The sequence below is a fragment of the Lycium ferocissimum genome, chromosome 1, assembly GCF_029784015.1.
Source record: "Lycium ferocissimum isolate CSIRO_LF1 chromosome 1, AGI_CSIRO_Lferr_CH_V1, whole genome shotgun sequence".
In the NCBI taxonomy this organism is placed as follows: Eukaryota; Viridiplantae; Streptophyta; class Magnoliopsida; order Solanales; family Solanaceae; genus Lycium; species Lycium ferocissimum.
The window spans coordinates 4,785,192-4,802,405 of NC_081342.1; the positions used below are offsets into that span (position 1 = coordinate 4,785,192).

General features: G+C 31.0%; 1 pseudogene; it reads left to right on the top strand.

The window, feature by feature from the left end:
• The first annotated feature begins 7,550 nt into the window (after positions 1–7,550).
• Positions 7,551–10,495, top strand: LOC132068456 (proteinase inhibitor I-B-like; annotated as a pseudogene).
• Positions 10,496–17,214: the final 6,719 nt, after the last annotated feature.

A 17,214-nucleotide genomic window follows, 5' to 3' on the forward strand; every position in this document is an offset into this window, starting at 1 on the left:
GCTTCTTAATTCCGTTTACATACTGTGCTGGGTTAATAGCATTTTTGGTTAATTTGTTGAAGGTTAAATATATATATATATTTATCGAATACAAGGGGGACTAACATCAATATTTACTAATAATAATTGAGGGATCAAAAGTATTATTATCCCTATAATGCATTATTGCATCTTTGATTATTCTTTGTTTATTTTTTTCAATGTCGGAGGATTTATCGTGAACAAATCAAAGCAAGCTTTCTATTTTTCCAAAGTGTACGTATACGACCAAGAGTGGCACATGTTTTATAATGAAAAGCATAAAATAGAAGAACAAAAGGAAAGGAGGACTAGAAAGTAGAACCAATATTTTTGGAAAGGATACAAATAGAGAGAAAGAGTAAACAAATGTCATAAATGCATGGTTATAATTCTAAACAATCCAATTTAATCTACGGTATATACTTACACGCATCAAACAGTCAATGTAACATTAGCAGCTAAAAACTAGAGTGAAAATACATTTCAATAAATTATGATCAACTGATATGTGGTCGTGACGTGTTATAAAAAAATATTATTTTTCTTTAGTATCTCAAAATAATTATAGTACCGACGGTAATTGACAAAGTTTTATTAGTATTTTATTAGCCTTAAATGGCATCATTCATTTGATAAAATATGGCTGTTGCCAAACGGTCACATCATTTGATGATAACATCCTTCTTGGTCAAATGTATTTACTGCAACGTATCTTACAATTCAATTTGTTGCTTTATGGCTTTTACTTCATATTAAACACTTGGAACGTTGGCAGATGACAGAGACTATGAGAAATCATCTCTTTCTTGGAGTGTATATATATATATATATATATATGATCTTGTGTCATCATATATATATAGAGAAAAAGACAAAGAGCAAATAGTTCTTATTATTACTTTTTTCACTGGTTATTACTTTGCAGAAATCTTTGTTAGATTCGCTTCTAGGTTTTTAAGAAAGGTTTCGTTAAATCCCTTTACGCACCTACACCGGTGAATTATCTCATGACAAAGGTTTCGACACGCCTCAAGCTTTCAAGAATTTCTTACTATTTCCGTGTTTTGTACAACAATTTACAACAATCTTAAGGATAACTCTTGTTGTCATGAAGCACGGAAAATCTAGCCTTGGTTTGTTGAAAGAAATCTGGTTTATGTTCTTGATGATTTTGATATTTTATGTTGTATCCAAGAGTGAAGTATACGAGATTAGTGATGTGATCGGGTGGACATTAACTTGTTGTTGTGATTACAAATCATGGATGGCTGGTAAAACTGTTGGTGTTGGAGGTTCTACTCTTGTTATACTTTCAACTATAATTATCTTTGCTAAACTACTCAACTTTTGGAATTATGCTACTAAAGTAGGTAAGTATATCTCTACTCTTTTTAATGAAAATAAACATGGTTACGAGCCCAAAATTATTAATAGAACTTTCAAGAAAATTTTTGGGAAAATTGACAATCCTGTTGAATCAAAAATTAATTTGGATAAAGTAGATGATATTATTTTTTGTGTCATTTTCTCGAGAGAACATTGAAATCAATGAAAGGACGTAATAGACTCTGGTGCTACTAGACATATTTGTGCCAATAAAAATAATTTTATGTCTTACACCCAAGTCAATAGAGGAGAAGATTTATATATCTTGGTGATTCAAGAACCACTAAAGTTCTTGGAAAAGGAAAAAGTTCTTCTTAAACTCACATCCGGGAAAACTTGGGTTTAATCAAGTATTGCATGTTCCTAATATCCAAGCCAATTTGGTCTCTCGTGGGATTATTAGGAAAAGGGGTGAAGGTTTTATTTGAATACAATATGGTTTCTTTAATAAAAAATAATGTTTTAGTGGGCAAAGGATATTGTAACCATGGTTTATTTGCACTTAATGTTTCTTATGTTGTGAATGGAAAAAATAGATTCTTTTGATTTATGGCATGCTAGACTTGGACATGTTAGTTCATCTTATATTAAGAAAATGCATTCTGAAGGTCTTATTTCGAATGTTAACTTTTCAAATATTGATAAGTGTGAAATTTGTGCTGAGGCTAAACAATTTAAGAAATCGCATGCTTCTGTGTTTAGAGAATCTGATTTATTGGATTTAGTGCACACTGATTTGGGAGACTTGAAACAAACTATGACTAGGGGAGGTAAAAGATATTACGTCACATTTATAGATGACTTTTCTAGATATACAAAGGTATATTTGTTGAAAAATAAAGATGAAGCTTTTGAAATGTTTTTGTTGTATAAATCTGAAGTAGAAAATCAATTGAATAATAAGATCAAAAGAGTAAGATCTGATAGAGGTGGAGAATATATTTTGTTTAATGATTTTTGTGAAAAGGAAGAAATTATTCATGAAGTTACTCCTCCATATTCACCCGAATCGAATGAGAAGTGAACGGAAAATAGGACTTTAAAAGAAATAATGAATTGTATGCTTGTTAGTTCATGTGCACCGACAATCTTTGGGGAAGCTATTTTATCCGCTTGTCATTTACAAAATAGAATTCCTTACAAGAAATCCGAAAAACTCCTTATGAATTGTGGAAAGGTTATTCTCCTAACTTGAAATATTTGAAAGTATGGGGTGTCTTGCCATGTTATGTTAGCGTAATCCTAAGAAAAAAAAATAGGTCCAAGACTTCCGATTGTATGTTTGTTGGTTATGCTAATAATAGTGTTGCGTATAGATTTCTTTTTATCAATAGTGATGTGATTGAACGCAACACCATAGTAGAAACAAAAAATGCTGAGTTTTTTGAGAATATTTTTCCTTTAAAGTGTGATAATATTTCTCATGTTCCTATTTTTCAAAAAAGAAAGTACTTCTAGTGTTCCTCTTCTCCAAAATGATTTTGAAAATGAGGATTTGAGGAGAAGTAAAAGGACAAGGATAGAAAAATCTTTTGGTAATGATTTTTTCACTTATATTGTTGATAATGATCCTTTAACTTTTTCTGAAGCAATTTCTTCTCCTCATGCATCTCATTGGAAAGAAGCCATCAAATCTGAAATAAACTCCATTTTACAAAATAATACCTGGGAATTAGTTAATTTACCCCCGGGATCTAAACCCATTGGTTGTAAGTGAATTTTCAGAAGGAAATATAATCCTGATAGTTCTATTGATAAATATAAATCTAGACTTGTTGCTAAAGGCTTTACTCAAAAACAAAATATTGATTATTTTGATACTTATGCTCCTGTGACTAGAATTTCCTCTATTCGTGTTTTATTTGCATTGTCATCTATTCACAAATTATTTATTCATAAATGGATGTTAAAACCGCGTTTTTAAATGGTGATTTAGGTAGGAAATTTATATGGAACAACCCGAAGGTTGTGTAGTGGTTGGTCAAGAAAATAAAGTTTGTAAATTAATAAAGTCTTTATATGGTTTAAAACAAGCTCCGAAACAATGGCATGAAAAATTTGATCAAGTTTTGTTAAGTAATGATTTTACCTCTGTTGAAGTAGACAAATGTGTTTATACAAAACTTGTTGATAGTCATTGTGTTATTATATGTCTTTATGTGGATGACATGCTTATCTTTGGTTCTAATCTTGATATGGTAAATGAGACCAAAAAAGTTTTTGTCTTCAAATTTTGACATGAAAGATATGGGAGAAGCAAGTGTTATTCTGGGCATGAAAATAATTAGACAATGATGGTTTGATTTTGACTCAAGGACATTATGTAGAAAAAATTCTTAAAAAGTTTGAAAATTTTGATGTGGTACCTGTGAGCACTCCTTTTGATTCTAATAGTCAATTGAAAAAGAATCATGGAGAAGCAGTTTCTCAAAATTATTATGCTCAAATTATTGGTAGCTTAATGCATTTGATGAATTTTACTAGACCCGATATAGCTTATGCGATGTGTAGATTGAGTAGATATACTCATAATCCTAGCAATGATCATTGGAATGCATTAAGAAGGCTCTTGAAATATTTGAGAGGTACTATGAACTACAGTATTAAATATAATGGATTTCCCGATGTACTAAAAGGATACAGTGATGCTAACTGATCTGGTATCTCGTATGAGACAAAATTAGTGGCTATGTGTTTACCCTTGCGGGGGTGCCATAACATGGAAATCGGCCCAAACCATGAGACCATAACCCAGGATCAACTATGGAATTCGAATTTGTTGTTTGGAGTCGGCTATCACAATGAGGCTGAGTGGTTGAGAAACTTCTTCTTAGCAAGTATTCCAATAGGAATAAACCAACACCTTCCGCGTTCTATGCATTGTGATTGTCAAGGCCGATAGCCGTAACGAAAAATAAATCTTTCAATGGAAAAATAGACACATACGTTTGAGACATAATGTGATAAAGCATATGCTAAGAGATGGAATTATTTCCATAGATTATGTAAAGTCGCAATGAATTTGGCGGATCCTCGACTAAACCTTTGCAAAGGAAATTGATAATCGAAACATCGAGGGGAATGGGACTTACTATGTCAACTTGAGAAGATCGATAATGATGGTAACCCAACCTATGTGATTGGAGATCTCATGAATTAGGTTCATATGGGTAATAACAAGTCATTAGTTGATCGAAGGTGCACTATTAAATCATGTCCCTTCCTATGGTGTGCGACTATAGTGCAATATGCTGCAAGGCAAAGTGAGGTTGAGCTATAAACTCTTAATCCATTACCATATCCTTTATAGGTGGTGTATTGCTGCGAATACACTTGATGGGCGGACCTATATGAGTGTGGAGTGGTGCGCTTCTATGAAATTGTGACGGATTTCTAGAGCACTCATGAATACCAGGACACGCGCATGGCCTCTTAGCGCAAAACCGCGATAACGACAAAGATTGTGCGAGTATAATGTGATAGAATAAGACCATGGGCTTACAAAAGAATTCTTGGTTCATAGAAGTTCAAAATTTCACCAATTATTCTATAAGTATATTCTTATTTTGTCTAGGTCTGGTTCATAGTCTACGCGACACCAGATTCGACACATTATATTCATATGTGAAAACCCAAGAAACTTTTTATTTTTTTTCTTATTATTATTTTGATATATATGGGGGATTATTAGGAAAAAAATATTATTTTTCTTTAGTATCTCAAAATAATTATAGTACCAACGGTAATTGACAAAGTTTTATTATTATTTTATTAGCCTTAAATGACATCATTCATTTGATAAAATATGGTTGTTGCCAAACGGTCACATCATTTGATGATAACATCCTTCTTGGTCAAATGTATTTACTGCCAACGTATCTTAATTCAATTTGTTGCTTTATGGTTTTTACTTCATATTAAACATTTGGAACGTTGGCAGATGACAGAGACTATGAGAAATCATCTCTTTCTTGGAGTATATATATATATATATATGATCTTGTGTCATCATATATGGCAGAGAAAAAAACAAAGAGCAAATAGTTCTTATTATTACTTCTTTTTTGTTGAGTTATTATTTTGTTAAATCTTTGTTAAATTCGGCTTCTAGTTTAGACAAGAGCTTGTTGAATCCGGGGATACACCTATACGGGTGAATTATCTATGACAATGACAAAGCCTTCTATGACGTCAAGCCTTTCAAAATTTCTTACTATTTTAGTGTTTTGTACAACAATTTACAACATGAAGTAGATAGAGCTACGACGGAATGTAACAGTGTATCTGGTTTGCTATTGAATAAAAGAAAGGGAAAATAACGATGCTGATCACTTAGTTATTGTTCTCATCATCATAATGGACTAAGGAGTTGATGATAGTCATGTAATTAATTAGTATAAACTGTGGAATAAAAGAGTTAATTTCTTGAATGGTCATCTATATTTTGTAACGGTTTATTAGTATTATTTTTGTTTTTTAGGACTAAAATATCACTCAATTATCACTATTTTCCTAAAAAAATATTAAACACCACAAAACCCTACTTCTGTCCTAGTTGGCATGTCATGTCACATTAAAACTCTATTTTAAAAATAATAAACTAATTTAACTCATAAAATCCATTTAACACAATCCATATCTTATACCCGATTTTGACCCGGTTAATAAACATCCATTATTAAACTTTATGCTAAAAAACATGATAATAGTGATACATCCATTCTTAAATTCAATTCTATTGCTTTCAAATACTTAGTAATTGAATTGACTATCTGAATTTTGACCTTGTTAGTGAAGGTTCAATTCCCACCTTATAATTCTCTTCCCTATATACATTAAAAAATATTTCAAAAAAAAAATTATGGTCCTGAGCGCACCGACGTGAAAGTCTCAAAGTGACAGATACACAATTATATTCTTTTGTCCCAAATAAATTAGGATCGGCTATTTATTATATTATATTATATTCTTAATATTCTTGTGGAATGGAAAATATAAACTTTTATTTTCCTTGATCGTCATATTATACTTTATGTATGTTTATTAAATGCATAGTTTTTAACTTAAATGTTCTTTAAGTTTGTATGTTTGTCTATTTTCAATCTTATCATTTAACACAATGCAGATATAGGCCTTCAAGGTTTCCCAAAATATCATTTAACACAATGCAGATAAAGAAAGGAGTTTGTTCGCTTCTCATTAAGACAGATCAAAAGCCCCTTTTGTCTCAATTCTTGTAATATTTTTCTATTTTTCGAGATTTAAATTATGCGAATTTTGATTAACATTTTAAAGTGTACTTTTCCATTGCATCATATAAGTAGTATATTTTGTATAATTTTTTAATACCTAAATTTTAATTTTAACTATTAAGTTAATCTACTTCTGTACCGAGCATGCCCTTTTTAAGTTAATCTAATTTAATTTAGTTTTGAAGATTAGTAAAATTGACTCTTAATAAGTGGAGTAAAAAATAAAACATAAATTGGGACAGAAAAAGTAATTTAATATCACAAGTTTATAGAGTAAATGCAATATGCATGGTTAGTAGAAAAAAGTTGAATTCAAAAGCAACTCAGGAAATTGGAGGCCATAATAATTAGGAGCTATCAATATCAAGTACGTATCTAGAAAACAAATTTTTTATGTGTTCTACATACTAACAAAATGACTCATGAATAAGAACATTTCACAGGGGACCATAGCATTCTTTCTTTTGGTATTATCTCTTTTTTATTCTTTTATACTATTTCCTTTCGTCCTTTGCATTATTTTCTACATACTCCATTCACTTTAACTATTCATTCTCCGAATTATTTCTTAATTTCTTTTGAAATGCAGAGTACTATAATAAAATATGCATTTAATTTATTATTTTTTTAAAAAATTACAAAGTCCATTATAAACAAGTAAAAAGTGAATAAAGGGAGTAATATAGTATATTATTTCAAGACTTCGATGATATATGACACAATAATGTGTGGTACCAAACGTAGCTCGTAACTGTGAACGGATAATGTTTATATGTATTTTTTATTAAATCAACTGAAAAGAGTAAAATGCGACACTAAAAAAAAATAAAAATATGTGGTGGTTCTTCAAAGAAGATCAAATATCGCACGTAATTGAGGTGGTCACTCTTTATAAATACCCTATGTATGAACCAATGGGTCTTAACACATCACAATTTGGATTTCTTTCTAATTTATAATATATTTATATTCTTGAAAGCACGGCAATGGAGGGAAAGAGGATAGTCAAGTTATCTCACGTTGTTGCTTTCTTGCTTCTTGCATCACGTACGTTTAATTAGCCCCTTAATCCCCCATCTCATGCATATTTTTAAACAATTATGACCACTATTATCACTAAATGATGTTATGGCAGAGTCGTAGTCATAATTTTTAGTTTATGGATTCTGAACTACACTTTTTGTTTATGCTTATTGGGTTTCGAATGGAGTTTTTTTTTTTTTTAACACAAATAATACCTATTTTGAGCTAGAGCTACTAGGTTATGCCGAACCCGTAAGCAACACTCTGGCTCCACCACTGACAGAATGAATGAGATTCCTCCATCCGTAGCCAGAAATCATGAGTTCGAGCCTTGAAAATGAAGATATCCCTACTATTATTTTCCCATTAATAAGCCCTATTTTGTTCCAATGACATATATTGGTTAGTTAAACACCCTTCGCAGGAAGATTGTTTTGCGTATATGAAATTTTTTAATATGTATATAGGTCCAAAATAACTTTTTATACATATGTATTAAACCTTGAATACCCCTCAGCAGAATATCTTATTTGCCCATTGTACGTCTGAATTAGTCGGACCAATAAATTTCGGATATTATATAATTAACAAAACATACCACTATGCAAAAACTTGTTACCTGTGATATATCTCAAATAAGTAATTCATTAATTTGTGAATTATTTATTTTAATTGCAGTGTTTAAACCTCTGACGGCACGAGATCTGGTACTCAAAGGGAATGATGAGGAGATAGAAGTCCTGCGACTTCCAGAAAATGAAAACGCACTTGATGACTCTCAACCATCTTGCAAAGGTTTTTTTTTTTTTTTAATTATTTGTTTATTTATTTATTATATTAATATTAATATTATTATATTTTCTTTTAGTTTCAAAGTTATTGCATTTTTGAAAGTTCTTAGTAATATTTTAAAATCAAACGAAGGGTTTATACTTTTTGTTAGGTCGGGAATGAAAGAACGTCCTTTTTCTAATTCCAAATATTAATAATTTTGGCAAACAGATGGATTAAGTTTAAAATATTTGACAATGGGGAGAGGGGGGAGAAAGTACTCTCTCAATTTTCTACTATATAATAATGTTTTGTAAAACTAAATTTATTCCAAAAATATTTGACAATTGGATGGTTGGATGAAAGAATGTACTACTCTCCCTGCTACCAATTAATAATCGGGGCAAATTGGACTTGTTCAAAAAATATTTGACATTTTTTAAATAAAGAAGAATTTATTACTTTTTCAAGCTGACACTTCTGCTTCAATTATTGGATGGCCGAGTGTGAACTAAATTGAGGCACTTAAGAAAGAGAAAAAGAAAGTTTAGACAACTATTACTATGATCGGAAAAGGATCAAAAATATCGTTAACTTTCAAATATTGTTTACTCATACCCTCCATTATACTTTTCGTCTAATTGCCCCTTACCGTTATACTTTAATATTAATTTGCCCTAATTTAAACGGCCATCCACGTGGCAGCCTTACAACGAAATAACTCATCCCCAATTTTAATATTCGACTCTAATTAACACCCACCCTCATTTTGACCCATTTGCCCCCAAAACTCATTGAATTGATAAACAACCAATCAAACACATGGCAAATCTGGATGTTTCTGAAATTCAACAATCTTCTTCTTCCTCAAGAGATTTGCAGCTGAAATTCATCAATTAGCCAATATAATCCTTCACCAAATTGTCCCAAATTTCATATTGAACCCCTCAAGATGTTCCCTATCTTTTAAAGTAACACCCACTTGAAATAAAGCTCATTTGCGGAGACCCGATTTTCAAACTTCGTTAATGGCTTCCAACCGAGTTTTCAGTTTTCTTCTTCAACTTTCTAAGCTCTTATTCAATGGAAAATTACGTTTTCAGCTTCTAACAATTCACAAGAACTGACTTTGATGTTAAATATTCAAATCCAAAGCTCCGGACAGATTTTTTTTTTTTTTTTTTAAAAAAAAAACATCAAATCAAAGCTTCGATGGGCTTCAATGGCTGCCCAGTTCTTCTTCCTTCATGTGAATCAACAGCGAACCAGGCGTTTGGCATAAACTCATCACCTGACTTGTGCAACTTGGTTTATGATGGTCGGGATGAGTTATTTCATTGTGAGGCTGTCACGTGGATTGCCGTTTAAACTAGGGGTAAATCAACACCAAAAGTATAACAATAGGGGCTCAGTTAAATTTTACCTCAACTTATTTTTTTTTTTTCGTTTATAAACTGCTTTCCCGAACTTATGTTTCGCTTATACCAAAGTTTCCATCCAAACAGGCTCTTACTCTTTCTTGTGAGATAAAAATTGTTGGATGAGTGACCATCTGAGAAATTAACTCTATTATTCTGTGAATAATATTCTCTATAATCGTAATATAGCGTGCATATGTTTTAAATTATCTTTTCTCTCATTATATTTCTGTAATTATAGGAAAGCATTCATGGCCTGAACTTGTTGGGAAACCAGCCTTCACTGCCAAAAAAAAAAATTGAGAAGCAAAATTCTGCTGCCCTAGTTGTGGTTTTACTTCCTGATATGCCTGTGACACAAGATTTTGTATGTGGTCGAGTTAGACTTGTTGTTAATTGGAACCTCACTGTTCAAAGGACTCCCACCATGGAAGTTTGTTGTTTTGTCCAAATTACTGACCCCAGCATGATTTAAATTATTACTATTAGTTAGTAGTTCTAAGGAGTATTATGGAAGATTAAGATAAGCAGCACCTAGAAATATGAAATAGTGTGGAGTCCTATAGTGATTTCATGTACTCTACTATTTCTAAAAAAAAATAAAGTGTGGCTTATGTGTTATCTGGCCTCATTCTCTCTATGTTGTCCAAACATCTACGTTCTTTTCCAATTTTGCTTTTCTATTTCTTTTGCTATGGATTGACGCGACCAAATCAAAGAAGGAGTCGAGGTAGTGGCGGATCAGTGATTTTAAATTGAGGGGTTCGAAAAAAAAACAAAACAAAAACAAGATAAAAAATAATGTTGTTGGTAGGAATCGAACCAAGACATTAGAGATAATTTTAACACACTCAACCACTTGATCTAACCTTTCGCATTTATTTAAGGGTATTTAAAAGTTAATATATATAAATAAATACAAAAAATCTATATATATATATATATATATGTATTCCAATGAACAAGGACCCTCCCCACTCTCTAAATCGTAGTCTTCTGAGATATAGCTCCACTTGATAAAATGTTATAGATACTTACTAGATAAATGAAAAGCTTAACCACTAAAGTTATTAAATGAGATGATCTGATAACCCAATGCGGTATAACATGGCAAGTAGATGTCTTGAGTTTGAATCTCTCTCCACTACCAACTCACATCTAAATATCATCCTTGACTCAAGAAGTAAAAGAGTCAGGGCGCATGTGATGAGAAATAATTAGCTAAATAAACATGTCTGTCTTTGGTATAAATTAAATTTTGGCCAAACCAACGACAACCCTTGTGATCGTTAAGATTTTTCACTTGAACACTTCAATTAAACCTTGATTCATTTCGACATCTGCAATGGGGTCTGACTGGCATTTAGACACTTTTCGCCGACTTAGTCAAATATGTAAAGAGTGTGTAAAACACTCGCCGATGACATGACAAAGCAGCCAATTAACTGATTACATGTGCCATTGAATAAAAATATTTTCTAATCAAACTCCCATACTTTTCGTAGGAAAATGAATAGCTTTTGACGGAAAAAAATTTCGATGAACTCGTTTTTTAAAATTTTCAGATTTGTTTTCTTTTTTAGTTTGAAATTTTTAGATTTGTTTTTTTTAGGTTGAAATTTTCAAAAAAAGGGGGAGGTCGGTGGGGGTGATGAGGTGGGGGATCGCCAAAGAAAAAGAAGAATAAGGGGTGGGTGATTTTATTTATTTCTTTTTTGACTGATTTGTTTTTAAACCTAAAACTCATTTTATTTTTATTTAATACAACATTCTCACATAATGATGGCGGTCTTCATTTTTTGGTGCAATATAGCAATGGTGGAAGGATTGTTAATGGTAGAATATTAAGTGGAGAAGAAAGAGAGAAAGAATAAAGATGAAAAAGAAGAAGGAGGAGTAAATAAAAAGAATTAAAAAATTGAAAAATATGTTTTTTTACTTTTCCCACGTGCCTGTCTTGTGTGAAAAATATGTTTTTAACCGTCAATTAATTGAAATATGCACTTTTATATCTTGTGCTTCTAAATATTTACAAATCACCATGAATACCAGTTGTTCTACCACTTAATTACTCATGTGTTATTTTAAACTCATACTATTACTCCACATTTGATGGTGATATAGTTTTAAATTATTTCAAATAAAACATATAATAAAGGGACCAAACACATCAATTTATTGAAGGCTACATACATTTGTCGAATATTACAAGGACTAAAATCAAAATTTACTAATAATTAAATGACGAAAAGTATTATTATCCCTATAGTGAATTATTCTTCTTTTATGTTTTTCTATTTCGGAGGATTTAGCGTGAACAAATCAAAGCAAGCTTTTATTTTTTCAAAGTGTGCCACCAAGAGTGGCACATGTTTTATAATGAAAAGCATAAAATAGAAGAACAAAAGCAGAGAGAGGACTAGAACCCATATTTTTGGCAAGGATACAAATAGATAGGAAGAGTAAACAAATGTCCTAAATGCATTGTTATAATTCAAAAGAATCCAAATTAGCCCACGGTATATACTTACATGCATCAGACAATGAATGTAACATTACACTACTAAAAATTGAGGCTTTTTTAAAATGACATTGCTTTTATAATTTTCCCACCTCATTTCTACCGAATCAATTTCCTTTAGAAAAAAACACGTTGTGGGAAACGAGTTCTTATCGAAACGCTATTTGTAAAACTTCTTATTTTTTCCATGAAAACATTACTATTTAGCTTTTTTTTAAATCGACATTCAAATGGAGAAATGCCTACCACCGAATATTATTAATGGGAAATCAATGGGAAAATAGAGAATTTTTTGAGTAGTGTTAGTAGCTAAAAACTAGAGTGAAAATACATATCAATAAATTATGATTAAGTGATATGTGGTCGTGAAGTAGATATTTGGATAAAAGAAAGGGAAAATAACGATGTTGGTCCCTGTTTTATTGATTTATCACGATTTTGATCCTTGAATTATTGGACAAAGCGGATTAAACCTCCAATTAAGTGATGGGTGCGAGTTTGATCCAATTATTAACTGAAGCTAAAGGAAGTTTAGTTCTATTAAGACAATTATGGGCTTTACGATAATAACCACTATCTTTCGGCTGCCAAAGAAAAACTAGTTTCTTAAATTTAAAATAGAGCAGAAGTATGGACATACACTGGTATCAAGTGGTACATAATTTAATCTTCTATACATATGATGAACAAATGGATACCTACGATTCTATATTAAGGAGGTCAAAATTATAAATATGCCACAACCCACGATAGAACACGCAACCTGAGAAATTTTCCGATCCCTTAACTGCTATGCTAAACTTTTAGCTTGCTTCAAGATGCATCAAGACCGGGTATATATACTATAAAATTAAAATTTCACCTATTTATACAATGTAATTTTTACCGGGATGTCGCTCGACACTCCTCAAGCAAGGATAGCTCCTGCTCCTCACCTGCATATGAAGGTTTTGGAAAAGTCAGAGATGATAATATTTTGAGCTAAGCGGTATAGAGGGAGATTATAGCAACAGAGCAGCTAATGACAAGAAGACAAAGAAAAAAAAAAAAGATTAATTAAAAAATTGACCCATTGTCATCTTCAACGTTGAAAACCATGAATGGAATGTCTCAGACTTGTTCTTTCCATGTTTTCAATTTATTTCTTCATCAACAAACAATATCACTAACTCACCTATTCCTCGATTACTAATTTGATGAGCAATCAAAATGCATGAAGAGGAACAATATTCATTGTGTTTGATAATGGAAAGAGCTAGCACAGAATACATATATCCATGAAGTTTTTTCCTGCTTGATATTGAAGAAATATTTGTTGGAGTGCCGATTAATTGCGAAATAGAGGAAAAATGAAATGTGAATAAAGTACCTTTTTAAAAAGGAACCTTGCTCTCATTGGATAGGAAAAGAAAAATTAGTATGTTTTTATATAGAAGCGCTTCTTCTAGCTTTTAAAGGGTTGAGAGGAGATTCTCCCCTCACGCCGTCGTCGTCTCTCGGCTTGAATTCTATCCAATGATCTGATTATTTCCGTGCAAATTTTTAATTTAATATCAAAAAAGTTTTCCAACGGTCATTTCCGAATTTAAAATCCTCAACTATAGTACACATACCTTTTTTTATAAACAAGTTTCATTGCACATGTTAGTCTCCACTTGTTTCATAAGCTTCACCTCATTTCATACAGAAACACACTCTGAAAGATCGTCTTGTTCTTTCCCTATTTTGTGTAGTATCGACTAAAAAATTACTATTTTTTCACTGAATTTTCCACTACAAAATGTTCGGTATTTTTAGCTTATTTTGAATGTTGGTGGGAAAATAACCTAAATAATAATAGTGTTTTCACACGAAAAAATTAAGAAGTATCCCAAAGATTTTAATGAAACTTACTTCCATCATGCGTTTTCCCGGAGATTGGTAGGTGGAAATGAGGTAGAAAAAATTATGTTTTATAGCACAAATTTACACCAGATGTTAATGGGAAAAACCTCTGTTCTAGTAGAGTATCATTTTTCAAAAGAAATAAGTATATCATTTTTCAAAAGAAATAAGTGTCATTGTGGTTTGTGCCGTTTATTGAGGTCGCTGAAATTCTGTAATTATCGATTGTCAGTATTGCAGAATATTGTTTTGTTCTATCTTGGGAGGAATTAATCCAAATCTTGGACAATTGTGAGGGAACTAACTTCCTTAAGGAAACACAGTTCTCGAAACTTAATAATTCTAACATTTTTCTGTTCTCACTACTGTATATATTTTTTTAACACATGAATAATAGTATTAAGTGTTTTCTTCAATTTTTTCATCAGATGGTATTTTTAATTTTTATTTTAAAGGATCCTGCAACAAAAGTGTAGTTCGGATACTTGAAATTTGACTGCATTTGATAGAGATGGTATCATAAAACTGCAAGAAGAGAAAGAGAAACAAGAACATAGACGAAAATTATACAATATCAATCTCAAATTAGTGCGAAAAATCATAGTTGCCCCCTAGTTAAGTTAACTGCGTTAGTTTAAATTAATGATTGGATTAAAATCACCCTTCACTTATAGTTTAAATTAATGATTGGATTAAAATCACCCTTCACTTAATTGAAGGTTAAATTCGCTACGTCCAATAATTCAAGGATCAAAATAGAAATAAAGCAATAACTAAGGACCAAAATCGCTACTATCCCTAAAATAAAAATGCAAAAAGTAATTAATATCTGCTCAACTGGATAAAATATGTAAACATGAAGCGTAAAAATTTCAATAAAGAAAGTGTACGGAGGAGTTGATGACTCAAATAGTCATGTTATCATAAACTGTGGAATAAAGAGATAATTGCCTAAATGTCACCCTTGTTTTGGAATTCTCTATTAATATTACTTTTGTTTTCTTAGAATTAAAATATCACTCAATTATCATTATTTTCCTTAAAAAATATTAAACACCGCAAAACCCTACTTCTATCATCGTTGGCATGTCACATTAAAAGTCTATTTTTAAAAATAATAAAATAATTTACTCTTATAAAATCCATATAACCCAACTCATGTCTTATACGATTTAGATCAGTTAATAAATATCCATTCTTAAACTTTATGCTAAAAAAAAGGATGATAATATTGATACATCCATTCTTTAATGTTTCAATTCTATTTCTTCCAAATTCTTAGTATTTGAATTAATTGATTATCTGAACTTTGACCTTGTTAGTGAAAGTTCAATGCCCACCTTATAATCCTCTTTCCTATATAATTAGGAAAAATATTACAGAAAAAATTATGGTCCTGAGCGCACCGACGTGAAAGTCTCGAAGTGAAAGATACACAATTAAATTCGTTTATCCCAAATATATTAGGATCGATCATTTATTATATTATGTTCTTAATATTCTTGTGGAATGGAATATATAAACTTTCATTTTCCTTTATTATACTTTTATTTAATGCATATAGTTTTTAACTTGAATGTTCCTTAAGTTTGTATGTCTATTTTCAATCTTATTATTTAGGGAAAAGGATACTGTGTGTCCACTCAGCCAAACTAATCCCACATTTAATCACTGTTTGGGCTTAATCCCACTAGGTGTCCGGTCGGCCCAAATTAATGCCAAAAAATGGTCAGTCGGCCCAAAATAATACCAAGGCTGGCGTCTAACATAACGGCTTAAAAAAAAAAAAGACTTTTTGTGGCTACATAAACGTCGCCACTTACACAAGCACTACAAGATGTATACATATGTAGGAATTATATATACACTTTATATACAAGAATTATACATTTTATATACATATATCGGAATTAATCTTATATTTATTATACATAAATTATACGTTAATTATACATTTATTATACACATATTATACAAATATTTATTTTTAACATATACAATAGTGATACGGTTTTTATGATACATTTTTTATACGTATGATACACTTTCTATATAAGACTGATATAGTTTATATACACATGCTGGAATTATATATACACTTTCTATGCAAAAATGATACATATTATATACAAAAATGATACAATTTTCTATTATATAATACACATTATATACAAAAATGATACATATTATATACAAAAATGATACATACCTTAGTGATTCATATTTTATATAGTTTTTATTCATTACGTATAGGTACCTTATATATATTTTTATACACAAACGATACATATTATATATAAAAATCGTCTTAATTAATTTTTTGGGATATTTACTAAATATACACATATTATACATGTTTTGGGATATTTAACCTTTAGTGGCGACTTTTTTAATTGCCAATAAAAAGCCTGATTTTTCTGTAGCAGCCTTTTAGTGGCGACTTTTAGTCGCTACAAAAAGTCTGATTTTTTTTTTTTTTAAAAAACGATGGGGCTATTGGACCGGCCAGCCTTTAGTGGCGACTTTTTAAATCTTTTGTGGTGACTTTTAGTCGCCACAAAAGGCTTGCTACATATTTTGGCTACCGGATGAGAATAGTTTATGGGCTAATTTTTGGGTTTGGGAATAGATGGGGCGGCAGACGTGATTGTTATGGCCGGCCGCCATTTGTGTCCTCTCCCCTATTATTTAACACAGTGCAGATATAGGCCTTCAAGGTTTCCCAAAATACTACTCGCATATATACTTTGTAAAGAAATGAGCTTGTCCGCTTCTCATTAAGATTAGATCAAAAACCTCTTTTGTCTCAATTCTTGTGATATTTTTCATTTTTCAATATTCAAATAGTGCGAATTTTGACTAACATTTTAATTTTAGAATATTAAGTTAATCTAATTTTATACAGCTTCGCCTTTTTAAATTAATCTAATTCAATTTA